Genomic DNA, 15193 nt, shown 5'->3' on the forward strand with positions numbered 1-15193 from the left:
GGGAGGATGAGGTCTTAGTCATTCCTATATCAACTGTTATTGATTTGTTGAAATATAAACTGTCAGAAAGCCATTGTTCTGATGTATCTTGAAAGCCTTGGAAGGGCTTGCTGCCGGGATGCCTTTGCAAGTGGTTGGGAGAGGTGCCACATTGCCAGGGTCTGGGCTGACAGTAGTGGTGACAATAGTTAATGGCGAGTGAAAATTTTGACTCCCTGTTAAAAGTGGAAGTGTCCAGTTCTCTGAGGATCATCTACAGGGCCTGAGCCAAGCCCTGTGCTAAGCACTGTACAGAGAGGGAAGGCCAAGGAGAAGCAGCATTTCTGTATGTAGAGTCTGTGTGCTGGGCTTTGTGCTAAGCACTGTTGTCAACCACCTAGGGACCTGTTGTCCTCAGTTTATAGTTGAAGAAACTGAGCCAAACAGCCTGTGACTTACCCAGGTTCATACAGTTTAGTCAGACCTAGACTCTATCTACTGCCCCACCTTTTACCTCTTAAGCAACTAATTGAATATGGTTTAGAGGGGGGTTTTAGAGGAAAGGTGTGTATGTGCCAGAGAGAATAAAGAATTGAGGACGAATCCTAGTTTGTGATCTGATTGCCTAGAATGATAATGGCCTTAACAGAAATAGGGAGTTTTAGAGGGGTTTTAAATGTAGTAGAAAAGATTAATTCTATTTGGGACATTTTGAGTTTAAAAGATGTTCAGGTGGAAATTGTCCACTGATTGATCATATAGGCACTGCAACCTAAGAGATAGCTGTGAGCTGAACAGATAGATTTGGTAGACATCCCCAACTCCAATAAGCATTTCTTAAGCATCTACTATGTGGAAACTATAATAGAAGACACTGGGGATATAAAGCCTAAAGCCAGTTTAGTAAAAGCTAAAACCAGACAGAAAACCTGCCCTTAACTAGCTTACAGAGATAACCTAAGTCAGATCTTTGGAGGACACCCATAGTTAGGGACAGGGAATGGATGATGATCCATGTGAGAATATGAATTGATCAGATAGGAAGAATGAGAACCACTAGGGAGCATTAAATAAAATATATATACACACACTTTGTACACATATCATGAGTTAAGTGACCCAAAGTATGGTTGAATTATCCTAGTAAACAGAACTAGAATTTGAAGAAGTGGGATTAGCTTTCCAAAGAGGTGTAAACTGCAGAGATTAACAAATCCATAGAATAGAGGTGATACCTGAAGCTGTTGGAATGAATGAGATCTTAGAGTATCACAGGATCTTTGTTACAGTGAATTTTAAAAGTTATCTAGACTAACCTTGGTACCCCACTGTCTATTTTTATCTATTTATTGTTGGACAGTTATGTTATAATTTTTTTTAATTAAAACCTGTCTCCCAGCTCCTTGATGTATGTTCTGGAATTGAACAAATATCTTCCCCTTCATTCATTTGGCAATTCCTCAGATATAGTAGGACAGCAATGATTTCCCCTTCAGACTTCTCTTTTTCAAGGTAAATATTATCTCTGCCATTGACACATAAGATTCACACCCCTCATCATCTTTGTTTTTTTTCTTTCTGGATGCTTCTTAAACTCTGTTCCCCCCACTCCTTAAAATATGGTCCTGGTCCTCAGAACTAGGCCTTCAAATTCAAATATAGTCTTTACAGAGTATTGTGCAATCCACTACCTCCCTTGATCTGGATAATATATGTTTCTAAAAATATAGGTAAGATTTTGTTTATAGCAGTTGTAATATTTATTAAGCTTCTAAAATCCCACATTCTTTTTTAAAGTAAATTGCTTTCAAACTCTACTTTTTCCCATCTCAGACTTAAGTCTAAAAAGAACAAGAAATTCAAATATGGGACTTTACATTTACTATCAAGTTTCTTTTGTTGATTGTGGTTACATCCTGGTCTATTTGAATCCCAAATCTACCTCTGACATATTAGTTTTTCTTGCATGAATTATGTCATCTGTGTTTTATGATGAAGGAACACCAGTTTTGGAGTTGCAAGACATAGACCTAGTTCAAGGTCAGTCCCTAACACTAACAAACCATTGACCAGAAGCTGGTCATTTTACCTTTGAGGGACAGGGAGAAGGGTTATATGAAAAAAATGCTTTATAAAATTTAAAGTATTTCTTCAGAGCATACCATAAACATCTGTACAGTTTTCATCACTCTAAGAAATTTGATGGATGAAAAAATGTTTACAATACTATTTTCACTAACCTCTACATTTTTTTCATTTAATTAAAAAAAACATTATTCTGAGAAGGGATCTCCTGATCCTTTCACCAGGCCACTAAAATGGTAACATAACATAAGGCATTCATTTTGGTGATGTTTGTCCTTCATTCTGGAAGAAGACCATGACATCAGGGAGGTGATGTCATGACAAATACATGAATTGGATTTGAGTGAGTGAGGCTGTGCTAAGTCACCAGCCTCACCTTCTCCTCTAGAGCCATCTCCTCCTTGGTCCAGTGGCCAGTTATAAATCAGGATGACTAGAGATGACCTTGAATGTAAGGCATTCAGGGTTAAGTGACTTGCCCAAGATCACACAGCTAGTAAGTAGCAGGTGTCTGAGCTCCAATTAGAACTCCTGTCCTCCTGACTCAAAGGCCAGTGCTCTATCCATTGCATCAACTCCTAAAGTCTTAGCCACTACTATTATTCCAGAAGGCTGGAGAGTTTAGATTTCATTCTGAAGTAGTTTTAAGTATGGGAAAGACATTATTAATAGCAAAACTAAACATTTAAAGATATCACTTTTATAAATGTTGAGATTGGCTAAAGAGTCATGAAGTTTTTAACTCTAGAAATTTTAGACAATTTTCTTCCAAGACAAATACTCTGTTTTGAAGGGAGTACTGACACAAATAATGTCACAATTCCCTCACATGCTTTTCAATATACATTTAAGCCCCTTCTCTGTGCTAAGCACCAAGGTTACAAAGAAGGGTAAAGCCAGTCTCTGCTCTCAACAAGAGAGACAATATGCAAATAGCTACATACCAACAAGCTAAATTGAAGATAAATTGAGGATAATCAGTAAAGGGAAGGGAGATTAGGAAAGGCTTCCTAGAGAAGATGGATTTTACCTGGAACTTGAAGGAAACCAGGACAGTCAGTAGAGAGAGATAAGGACAGAGAGGCATTCCAGTTATGGTGGAGATGAAGGGTCTCACAAGAGGAAGTGCCAGAAGAGGACAGTTGTCAAGGTCCAGCCCCTAGGAGTGATTTATATGTGTTTTTTGTGACTTTTGTCACCAGAGATATGTATGTATTCTTGCTAATTAAATGCATTTGTTGGCTCACCAGTGAATCCTGATCTAAAACATCTGTGGTGCTAGAGGTGTGTGGGAAGCTTTCTAATAAGGAAGTCTACAGACTTCAAAAGATAAATGTCATAAATTTAATCAGGGAAGCTATGCAGCTGGGTTTCATCTGACCTGTCACATCTGAGATGAGTTTTGTTATAAAAGTCTGAGTATTCAAGAATAAAGTGATGAGAGATTGTTTCATGACTTTAAGTGTTGGTGCTTTCTTGACATCTAAGTGTTCCTAGTACATTTCCTTCAACCTGGCTCTCAATTAAATGCCAGATGCACACCTGAATTATCACAGCAGTGCCTAAACAGGAGGGACCTGGTGGGAAATTAGTCTTGAAAGGAAAGACACTGTCTGGACATCCTGCAGGTCACAAAGCATGCTACAAGACATCAGGTATTGGGGATATATGCTTTTTTACATTTTTTCACCAGGTTTAAAACAGAGAGTATTAATATGGGACAGGGACAGTCTAAGGATGGAGAACATTATTTGAGAGTGCTAAAGCAGATAGTTAAAGAAAGAAGCTTCTTAATAGCAACAAAGCAATTGGAAGAATTTATTGAATGTATGCAAAAATGTTGTCCTTGGTTTCCAGAAGAAGGAGTGCTTAAAACTGAAAAATGAGACACTGGGGAAGCAGATGAGCGAAGATTTTAAACAGGAAGGTCAGGAGGCATTTCCTATAGGAGTCTTTTCATTGTGGAATAGTTTAAAAATCTGTATGACTCCAACTGGAGATGTTCCTTTGGCTCAGAGTATATTAAAAGTTAATGTAGATGTTCAAACTATTCTTCAGAAAGATAAGAATAAAAAAGAAAAGGAGGAAGAAGAATGGTTTTTTACCTCCAGTGCTACCTCCTCCTAACTTTAATAACCCACCTTCTGCTCCTTTATGGTCTAAAGAAGAAAATGCTAACAAAGATAAGGGATATATGAATGTTGCTCCAAAAACAATTGATAAAGAAGAGGAGATTCCATGGGACATGAAAGAGTTATTGTTCTCCTTTCCCATATTTGAGAGACCTGATCCAAAGAATTCAGGGAATGTTTTGAGAGATTATGATAATCTAAATTTTAAAACATTTAAAGAATTAAAATCAGCAACAAGCACATATGACAATACTAGCCCATATATTTTAACTATGATAGAAATATTAGCCAGACAAATATTGGTCACAGAATATTGGACTATGATAGCAAAAATCTGCTTACACCAGGAAATTATTTATTATGGAAAATTGAACTTTTTGAGAATTGTACTAGTCAAGCTAAAAGAAATGAAGCAGCAGAGTTAAGAATAACATTTGAAATGCTTGAAGAGAGATAAAGGATGATTCCATTAAGTCAGGAGTTCTTGCCCTCCTTGGGTCCTGAATCCTTTCACAGTCAGATAATAAAGCCTCAGTTCCTAGGAAGGACGTCTTTAAACCTTTAATGGTAATGCCGACTTCCAGTTGGAGATTAGTGAAAGTGAGATCTAAGTTTTTGCTATCCAGATCCATGATCCACCTGAAATCAATGGACCTCTGGTAAAGAATCTCTGGCTCCAAGGAACTGCAGTTTTTCCATCCAAAAAGATGTTTGTTTGATTGTTTTCATGGGATAAGGGAGATTGGGGCATGTTTTAAGACTAGCAGGCAGGAAGCAATCAATAAGTATAGAGAAAATAAAGATAAAAGTAGTTCTGTGATTAGTTTAATAATTTTATACTTTAATAGAAATTCATGTCTTTTTCTGCAGAAAAGCAAAGAAACTGACTTGAGCCTATGGATACCATATTCATTAATCAAGTTAAAGGGGGACATGCTTTTGAAGCTGGATTATGTACAGGTGTTCTCTTTTGTTTCACCTTTTGTAACTGAAGCTCACAGCACTGTTTACTGTTTCCACTTTGTTTCCCATTTTACCGGGTTAGGGTACTCCTTTCTCTTTTTTTCCTCCCTCTTCTTTATCCATTGTCAGAATGAGGTACCTCAGAGAACCATGTATTTATTTCATCTAATACTAAAACGAGAATTCTTTCTAAAATAGAGCTAACAATTTTGCCTGTGCTTAGAAAAGTCCACTTGAGAGGTAATTTACTTTGAAGGGGAAGATATCTCACATTTGGAATTTTACTGTATCCCAAAATTTTTAGTGAAGTTTTGTTATTAAAGCCTGGCACTAAGACTATGTATGCATGTGTGTGTGTGTGTGTGTCTGTGTCTGTGTCTGTGCATGTCTGTGTGTACTGAGTTTGATACTAGATTGAGAATTTGGACAGTCATAAAAGCCTCAGTTTCTTCATTTCTAAAATGGCAACAGTAATAGCATTGTCCCAAGTTCTAAAGGTTAAAATCAGATAGTATACATAAAGTATTTTGGACTAGAAATATAAGCTATTATTTGATTTCAGTTCACTCTCATGGGGTTTTACTCTCAGAAATTAAATTTGATAAATGTGGTTACTATTTTATAGAAAAAGAAAAGTGTTTCAAATAATGACCTTCTGTCATCAAGAAATAAATGCTTTGTAACAGGAATTACCTAGAAACTTCCTAGTCTTTCATTGACTTTTGAGTAAAATGTTGTAGCATTTTAAACTCTTTTTTTTTTTAGGTTTTTGCAAGGCAATGGGGTTAAGTGGCTTGCCCAAGGCCACACAGCTAGGTAATCATTAAGTGTCTGAGGCTGGCTTTGAACTCAGGTACTCCTGACTCCAGGGCCAATGTTCTATCCACTGCACTACCAAGCCACCCCCTTAAACTCTTGAGTATGCAAATAATAACTATATTGAATAGCATTTAAAAATGATTTAAACTTATAAAATGAAGTTTTGGGTTTTTTTTCTGGCAGTTTATGAACCTTCTGAAATCTTACCACAGACTCCTTGGGGTCTTTGGATCTAAGGTTAAGAAAACGAGAGTAGATTTCCAATTTCTGTTCACAGGGAATACAGGTATAAGTCTTCAATCTGGAGGTTCAGAAGGTGAAACAGAACATTGAATAGAACAGTTAAAAAACACAATTTGTTTCTTCTTTCCTCTGATTTTACTTCTAATCTAGATGGGCTGTTTCCTATCAGATCCTCTGTTCTGTCCTAACACGTAATCTACCTAAAGAAATGCCAGCTGTCTTTTTTTTCTTGGTGAACAATATAATAGCTTAACTTGTCATCTTGTTTTTTTAGTTTTTACAAGGCAGGGGGGGTTAAGTGACTTGCCCAAGTTCACACAGCTGGACAATTATTATGTGTCTGAGACCACATTTGAACTCAGGTCCTCCTGACTCCAGGGCCAGTGCTCTATTCACTTGCCACCTAGATGCCCTTAATTTGTCATCTTAAAAGAAAGCACTCTTTAAAATGCATCTAAGAAGGCTTTCAGAAAATAATGAAGGGTTTTTTTGGGCTGGTTATTTGCCTACTTCATTTTTTTTCCTTTCTCGTATGATAAAGATTCTATGATGCAGAACTAATGAAGATATTTTCTTTAGCACCAACCTCATAAGTATACCAAAACGTATTTGCCTTAAGGAATTTCTCATGAGTCTTTTTCACCTCTCTTGCAGCTGAACTTATTATAAAAGTTAGTAGAGAAAGTGTAATTGGAAATACTTATTCCCAAGATATTGGTTAAATTCAGAACAGGTAAGATATTTGAATAATGCTGATTTGGACCACAGGTAGATTTCTATTTCCCAGTTCAGTTTAGCAGAGTGATCTTTGGAAGTGATAATGATGAGGACTTGAGCCTGTAACAAGTGAACTATTTGTGAGTCACTGGACTACCTGGATGTGACTTAGACTGTTTCTGTTGGGCTTCATCAGTAAAGCCACTTAGGGATCACAGAACACACTCATGAATTTTAAATAAGCCTTTAATTTCAGAGAAGCTGATTGGATCCATACTGCATAGTGTATAACTATAAACAGTATTGTTAGTGTCTAAGATTGTTTACATTATTGATAGCAAATAAAAAAATAAATTTGGTTTGATGAGGACAGATATTCAAGAATATAATCTAATGCCCTCAGTTATGTGAGTGAATGATATTTTGAGATAATGCATAGCCTATACCTTGGTTCTATATGTTCTGGTTAGTGGTAACAATTTAAACATGATACTTAGGAGGCAGAGATAGGGGAGAGACTTCCAAGCTCTTTTCTCTATGATAATTGGGATGTAGGGTGTTTGCTCATATTTTTATGCCTATAAATATAAATATCTGTCATTCTCTTATGACTTGTTTTCCTTGAAATAAATATTAATTTGTTCTCATGTTGGTATGCTCAATATTTGGGAATATTTTACTGTTCAGAATGACAATTTTCATTTTAAAACAAAATTTGGAAAAATAAATGTTTTTTAATTTAACTTTTATTTAAAAGAAGTTTTCCTTTTGTCTGCAGTTGGTAGCAAAAGGATAATGCAACATACATACCATTGAGATTCTGCAGCCTATTAATGTAAAAATGTATCCTTGCAAAAAATATCTTCTTTTTTTTTTTTTTTGTAAGGCAAGTGGGGTTAAGTGGCTTGCCCAGGGCCACACAGCTAGGCAATTATTAAGTGTCTGAGACCGGATTTGAACCCAGGTACTCCTGACTCCAAGGCCAGTGCTTTATCCACTACACCACCTAGCCGCCCCTAAAAGATATATCTTATCAGTATAGATTATCTACTGACACTAAGCTACTAAAATGAACTTTCCAATGCAATTTTATCCTTGTTCAAACCAGTGGTTCTACTTAGCTTGCCATTCTTTTTAAATTTATAGCTTGGATAAAGAGCAATACAATAAACTTAAGAGTTTTTTAAGTCTTAAATAACTTGATGCATTTACAGACATGTTATTTAATACATCTGGGTTAGATTTAGAAATACTCTGTGCACATGGTATTTCAGACACTCGATATTTCTCTGATTTACCACTCCTAAACTAGTTTTTAAGATAGGAAAAAATGTTCATTTGTAATAGTTATACAAGATCAAAATGAAGTAAGGTTTTATTAACCTATAAAATATGAACAGGGTTAATTTTTGATAATGAAGAATTATAAAATTATAATATGTAAATAATATATAAGAAAAATTTATATATTAAATATTATTGAATTTTAAAACAATATATTATAAATTTATGTCAATATATTATAGAAAATATAAATGTATGATTATAAATTATTATAGTTAAAAATACTACATAATAAATAAAAGAGTCATGACAGTAGATTAAGTTTCCTTTTAATGAAATTTTCAAATAATATGATAATATGATGTTTGGAACATTGGATTTGAATACAATAAGGATTATTTTTTAATATGATAATTTTAAAACTACTCTGCTTATCTCCTTCTATAGTATACTGCTATTAAAAAAGCAATCAAAATTAAGAGCTGAAAGGGTACCAGACCACATGGTCCTCCAAGCCAAGCTTGGACTTCAGATGAATGATACCCAAGAAACTGAAATTCAAATATCAGACTCCAGATAACAAACAGTGGTGCTGAGGGAAAATCCTCCATCTGGGCTCCAAACACCCCAGCCTTTGAGACAAAATTCATCTTAGCAACAAATGACCAAGAGACTGTGCCATACCTAATGATGCAGCCCAAGAGTCCATATTTGTAGCTTGCAGTTTCTAGCACAAAAATGACAACATAATCCTGTCAGTAAGCAGCTTTTACTATGTTTTCCTATTTTTTCCCAGCTACAGTTTACAAAGGATGTCACAGCTCTGGTAAGAAATGCACAGTATCCCTTTCCCTTTTTTATAAGGCATGTTTGTTTATTTTTTGTTTTCTTTTTGTCATAGCACAGTCTATTAAACCTGCAAGTTACTGACCTCGATAACTTGTCACAGAAATCCTTCCTTGGGTTAACATTGATAACGTGTAATCTGTGATTAATTTGGGGAAGCGATTTTATTTCTGTCATATCATCATTTTAACTAGTGTTCAATGTAGTACTTACTACGTCTTGTTTTTGAGGGACTAGCCCTCTCTTGAGCCCCTCTCCCACAACCCCCAGGTACTGGACTCTTCTGCCTTTCAGCATGCCTAGAATCTTTGTTTCTGAATTAAGATTGTTTTGATTAGAGTAAGAAATATCACTTCTAACTGTATCACATACTGAGTAAATACTGGGCTTTAGTTTTTATTGCATTGGTCAACTCTGTGTTGTGGGATTTCTATTTAGATTTTAACTATAAAGTTTTTATAGGTACCTTTCTGAATAAAATAACAGATTTTTTTAAAAAAAGTAATTTAGAATGAATAATTACTATTAGTAGGTATACCTTTATAAAAAAAAGGGAGATCAGTGAAATTTTTTGAAGGATCTAGATTTATTTATTTTATATTATTACAATAATTTTGTTATAAGAGTAAACACAACCCCCCCCCCCAAAAAAAAGATGAGAAACCTCAAGAAGAGTAAGGGAAGAAAAAAAATATACTTCAGTCTGTGTTCAGATTCCAATTGCTTTGTTTCTGGGGTGAGTTACTTTCTTTATCATAAGTCCAGCAGAGAAGTTGCTTCAATATTTTTCCACAGTTGCTATTACTAGCTGTATTTCTCTCCACTCTGTTCCTCCCCATTCTCATTTATTCTATTCTCTCTCTCCTTTCATACTTACCCTGTCCAAAGGTGTGTTGTATCTGAGTACCTTCTTCCATAATCTTCCCTCTCTTATATCATATATTACCCCCTTCCCTCCCCCCATCTCCCCTTATCCCACCCCTTTCTTCTTATTTTCCCTCTAGGGTAAAATAGATTTCTTCACCCTATTAAGTGTGTATGTTACTTCTTCTCTGAGCTATTTCTGATGAGAATGAAGGCTCACTCATCCCCCCACATCTTCCCCCCATTCCACTCCATTGAAAAAAGCATTTTCCTGACTCTTACGTGAAATCTCTCGGCTTCTTCTTCATCTCCATTCCCTTCTTCTGAGTACTTTCCTTTAGCACCCATTGACTCATATGCTCCTTCTAACAGCTCTTATAAATGAGAAAGTTCATATGAGTTATCAATATCTTCTTCTCATGCAGGAATACAAACAGTTCAATATCATTAAGTTCCTCATAGTTAGTCCTTCTCATCCACCCCCTCTATGGTTCACCAGAATCGTGCACTTGGAGATGAAACTTTCTGTTAAGCTCTGGTTGTTTCAATAAGAAAGTTTGAAAGTCCCCTGTTTCATTGAAAGTCTATCTTTTTGCCTGAAAGAGGATGTTCATTTTTGCTGGGTGGTTGATTCTCAGGTGTAAACCAATATCTTTAGCCTTCCAGAATATCATATTCCAATCACTACGAGCCCTTAATGTAGATGCTACCAGATTCTGTGTAATCCTGACTATGGAGCCTCAGTAGTTGAATTGTTTGTTTCTGGCAGCTTTTAGAATTTTCACTTTGATTTGGGAGTTTTGGAATTTGGATTCCTGGAAGTTTTTCTTTTGGAATCTCTTTTAGAATGTGATTGATGAATTCCCTCATTTTCTATTTTATCCTCTGCTTCTAAGATCTTAGGGAAATTTTGCTGTAATATTTCTTGAAAAAGGAAGTCTAGGCTCTTTTCCTGGTCATTACTTTGAAGTAGACCAATAAATTTTAAATTGTTTTTCCTGGACCTGTTTTCGAGGTAGGTTGTTTTTTCAATGAGATATTAAACATTTTCTTTTAATTTTTGGCTTTTTTGGAAGAGTTTTATTTCTTCCTGATTTCTTGCAATGTCATCAGCTTCCTTTAATTCCATTCTGCATTTGAAGGAGTTATTTTCTTCAGAGAACTTTGTTCTCTCCTTTTCTAGCTGGCCAATTCTGCTTTTTAAGGCATTCTTCTCCTCATTTGCCTTTTGTTTTGCTTTTTTTCCATTTGGCCTAAACTGGTTTTTAACATATTATTTTCCTCAGTATTTTTTTATTTCTTTTACTAAGCTGTTGATCTTGTTTTCGTGATTTTTCTGCATTGCTCTCATTTCTCCTCCCAAATTTTCCTCCATCTGCCTTAATTGCTTTTCAAAGTCTTTTTTGAGCTCATCTATAGTCAGAGCCCATTTTCTATTTCTTTTGGAGGGTTTGGACATGGATGCTTCAATTTTGTCATCATCTGACTATGTCTCTTGATCTTCCATGGGACAAAAGTAATTTTCTATGGTCAGATACTTCTTTTTCTATTATTTACTCATTTCCTCATCCTAAGACTAAATTTACAGCACTTCCAAGGCTTTGAGGTTTTTTGGGGTGACACCCCACTGGGATATTTATTCCTCCAAGGTCTTATGATCTCTTGCTTGTGCTTTGATATGCAGATGACCACAGCACTTCCCTCTGCCCTGCAGCTGTAAGGAGGAGCACCTGCTCAGCTATCTTAGTATGGAAGCCCAAACTGCAACCTGGATCTGAGAGTGGGCAAACAGCAGAATTCTGCCCCTAGGGAGAACAGAGAAATTTCTGCAGTCTCCCCTGACCCCCTTACCATCTGTGGGCTGTGCTCTGGAGGTACAGGCTGGTTTTTCCCAATCCTCACTGTAAGTTCTGCAGCCAGTGCTCCTTACTCCATGCTAATTCTGGTGTAGCAGAACTTTCTCATCACCCCCTTCAAGCTGTTCCTGGGCTGTGCTGTGACCAGGGCTTTTTTCCAACTTCCAGTCCTAGTGAAACACACCTTTCCCACAGAACTTCTAAGTTATCTTGGACTGAGAAAATGTATCATTCAAGTCTTTCTATGGGTTCTACCCCTCTAAAATTTGCCTAGAGTAATAATTTGACAGCTTTTGGAGTTTATTTGGGATGGAGTTCCTGGGAAATGATGCCTTACCCTGCCATCTTGACTCCATCCTCAAGATCAGTGAAATTAAAACATGTGACATAATCAGTTCTCTTAGGTTTTATTAGTCCAACATGTAAGGAAAGATGGGAAATTATTTACTAATTTTAATTATTTTGATCTTGGAGAGTATATATGCTTTTAATATATGTACTTAGATGTAAAAATTGCTCAATTTTATTAGCATATTGCTTAAGCTTTTTATAATAGCATCACTGAGAGAAATTAAGCACTAGTAAATACCAGGTTTTCCTTCAAGAAGTTTATTCACTGAAAATGTCATACTTAATTATATTTAATTAAGTATTTTTAATCTTTTCAGTTTCTTTTATATGGCAAGTAGTAAAAGAATCCTGACTTATCAGATTTTTTATGAAGCCATTTAACCTGTCAAAACCCCAACAGCACTAAGAAGATTAAATGGGGGGGGGATTTTAGAATCAGTGTTTCGCAAATAAGGGAAAAGATTTTTATATATTCACAAAATGTTGTCAAATGGAAAGATTAGAAATTATTTTTTATCATTTGTATATTTTACAATTCCCTTGCTTTATGAATTGAATTTTCTTCAAAATGTGTGCCATTAACTAATGTGTTCTTATATCTGTGTTGAAGTTAACATCAAAAGTAGAAATATTTTTGTTTTTAAGAATTTTAGAAACACCCTATTTTTGTTCATTCACAGGTGTATTCTCAAGATGCCTACTTGAAAGGCAATGAGTTTACAGTGCCAATGCCCACAATATTCTTGAGACCCTGTGCATTTTCTACCCCTGGCTCGCTCCTTCCACTTCAGAAAAGGCAAAGTCATGGAAGTAGATCCTGATTCTCTACCATGCAAATTACCAGTCAGAATTTCAGGACTGACCCAACCTGGCATTGCCTACAAGATGGAAGTTCAAGTGCCTCCATTGCTAACACATTGCAAAGTCAAATACAGCAGTATGTTATGTATCTGCAATGAAACTCTTAGTACTGTCATTGTGCCTTCTGAGAAGGCTGTAGATTTGCCTTCTGGTAGAAATGACCTTACAGGGCCATCACACAGAACTGAAGAAGTCAGAAATGAGCAGGGCTCTTTAAAAATAGCATCAAAGACTCTGCCACCATCACCTTCAGTTCCCTCAAAACATTTAATTCATCAGATTCCATAGGGATTTTCTATTAAATCTGAAAAATATGGTGAAAATCAGGAAGGAATCTCACATCCTCAAGCATTGGATACTCCCTATGTTTCTACTATTATCCATCCCATGAGCAAATAAACTTAGAAAAATTCTAAAATCTATAGAGTATACCAACAAGAGACAATTGCATATGGAGTATAGGACAATACACAAAAATTAGATAGTCTAAGATCATCTTCTCCAATCTCAAGTGCATATAACCAGTTGGTATCAAATAGCCCTGTGTTGTAGGCAGGCTGAATAAGCACCTCTCAGGGTAGAACAGATGGTCAGAGGAGCGTGTCCTAGTAAAGACTAGAGGACTAAGTGCTGATCAAGTATTGGCCAAGAACCACATCTCAGGGTTGACTTGCTTCCCCTTATGTTAACTTTAGGAGACACAGAACCCATTCTTGAAACTGTCTGGGTGGGCAAGACTACAAATCCTTAAAGGTGGATTCCTAGAACCATGAATCTATTTTGAATGGAGATAGAAGTCAGTCCTATGAAAGATCTAGACAACAAGACTTTCATCAGTCTTTTCCAAATTCAAGGTTTCCTGTGGTCCCTGGCATTTTAAATTCAGATAGTAGACAATTGAATGGCTAGAAGATTCAGATCTGGGTATCAGTTGCAGAAAGATTCACCAGATTTAAAAACCTGCATTCAATTTGAAATTTTCAAAATACTTACAGAACATCATTGCCTCAAAGTATTTCACAAGACAGGTCACCTTTGGTAAAAGTTAGAAGTAACTCTTTGAAATCTTCTTCTACCTATTGGGTGAAATCATTATTTAACCAGATTTCTCTTGCTCCTACCATAAGACCAAAGACCAATAAATCACTTAAATTCAAACAATCTAGTAAAACAGCAATCAAAATTAAGAGCTGAAACTGTACTAGTCCACATGACAGATACTGGGAAGTTCCCCTCTTCGTCTGTAGCTTCAGGCAAGCTTGAATTTCAGATGAGCAAAGCAGACTCTAGATAACAAATAAACAGTGGTCCTGAGGAGGTTCAAACACCCCAGCCTTTGAGAAATCATTTATCTTAGCAGTAAATGACCAAGAGACTGCATTAGGCAGTACATGCTGGCTACTTTATAATGTACCCCAAGAGGGCCATATTTGTAACTTGCTGTTTCTAGCACCAATATTACAACATAATTCTGTCTTTGTATCATGAAAGCAGCTTTTACTGTGTTTTCCTCTTTTCTGCCATCTATAGTTTACAAAGGATATCACAGCACTGGTATAAAATGCACAGTAGCCATTTCCCTTATTATTGAGGCATGCTAGTTTGTTTTGTTTTGGTTTTTTGTCATAATACAGTCTATTAAACCTGCAAGTTACTGATCTCAATGTTTGTTCACATCTCTCCTTATGGTTAGCCTTACTAATGTGTAATCTGTGCTTGTGATATTTATTTTGGGGAAGGGGTTGTTTTCTGTCATATCTTCATTTTAACTAGTGTTCAATGTAGTATTTATTTCATCTGGTTTTTGAGGGCCTTGTCCTCCCTCCAGCTCCTCTTCCCCAACCCCTGAATACTTGGCTCTTAGGTTGATAACTGCACTTCTGCCTTTCAGCATGCCTAAGGGCAAAACCAAGAATATTGTTTCTGAATTAAGATTGTTTTGATTAGAATAAATATTTCCTCTTTCATATCCTGAATAATTACTGTGCTTCAACTTTTATTGCATTGGTCAACTCTGTGTTGTGGGATTTCTATTTCCATTTTAATCTTCATAAAGTTTTTTAAAGTACCTTTCCGAATAATGTCATAAATTTTTGAAAAAATAATTTAGAATTCATGATTATCATAAGTAGGCTTACCTTTATAAGCAAGGGTGTTCACTGAAATTAAAACATGTGATATATCTAGTTTTCT

At 35.9% G+C, this 15193-nt stretch overlaps 1 pseudogene; it reads left to right on the forward strand.

The window, feature by feature from the left end:
- Positions 1 to 13477: 13477 nt before the first annotated feature.
- On the forward strand, positions 13478 to 14488 carry LOC141492309 (rho GTPase-activating protein 21-like; annotated as a pseudogene).
- The last annotated feature ends 705 nt before the right edge of the window (positions 14489 to 15193 follow it).

This window comes from Macrotis lagotis, chromosome 6, assembly GCF_037893015.1.
Source record: "Macrotis lagotis isolate mMagLag1 chromosome 6, bilby.v1.9.chrom.fasta, whole genome shotgun sequence".
NCBI lineage: Eukaryota > Metazoa > Chordata > Mammalia > Peramelemorphia > Peramelidae > Macrotis > Macrotis lagotis.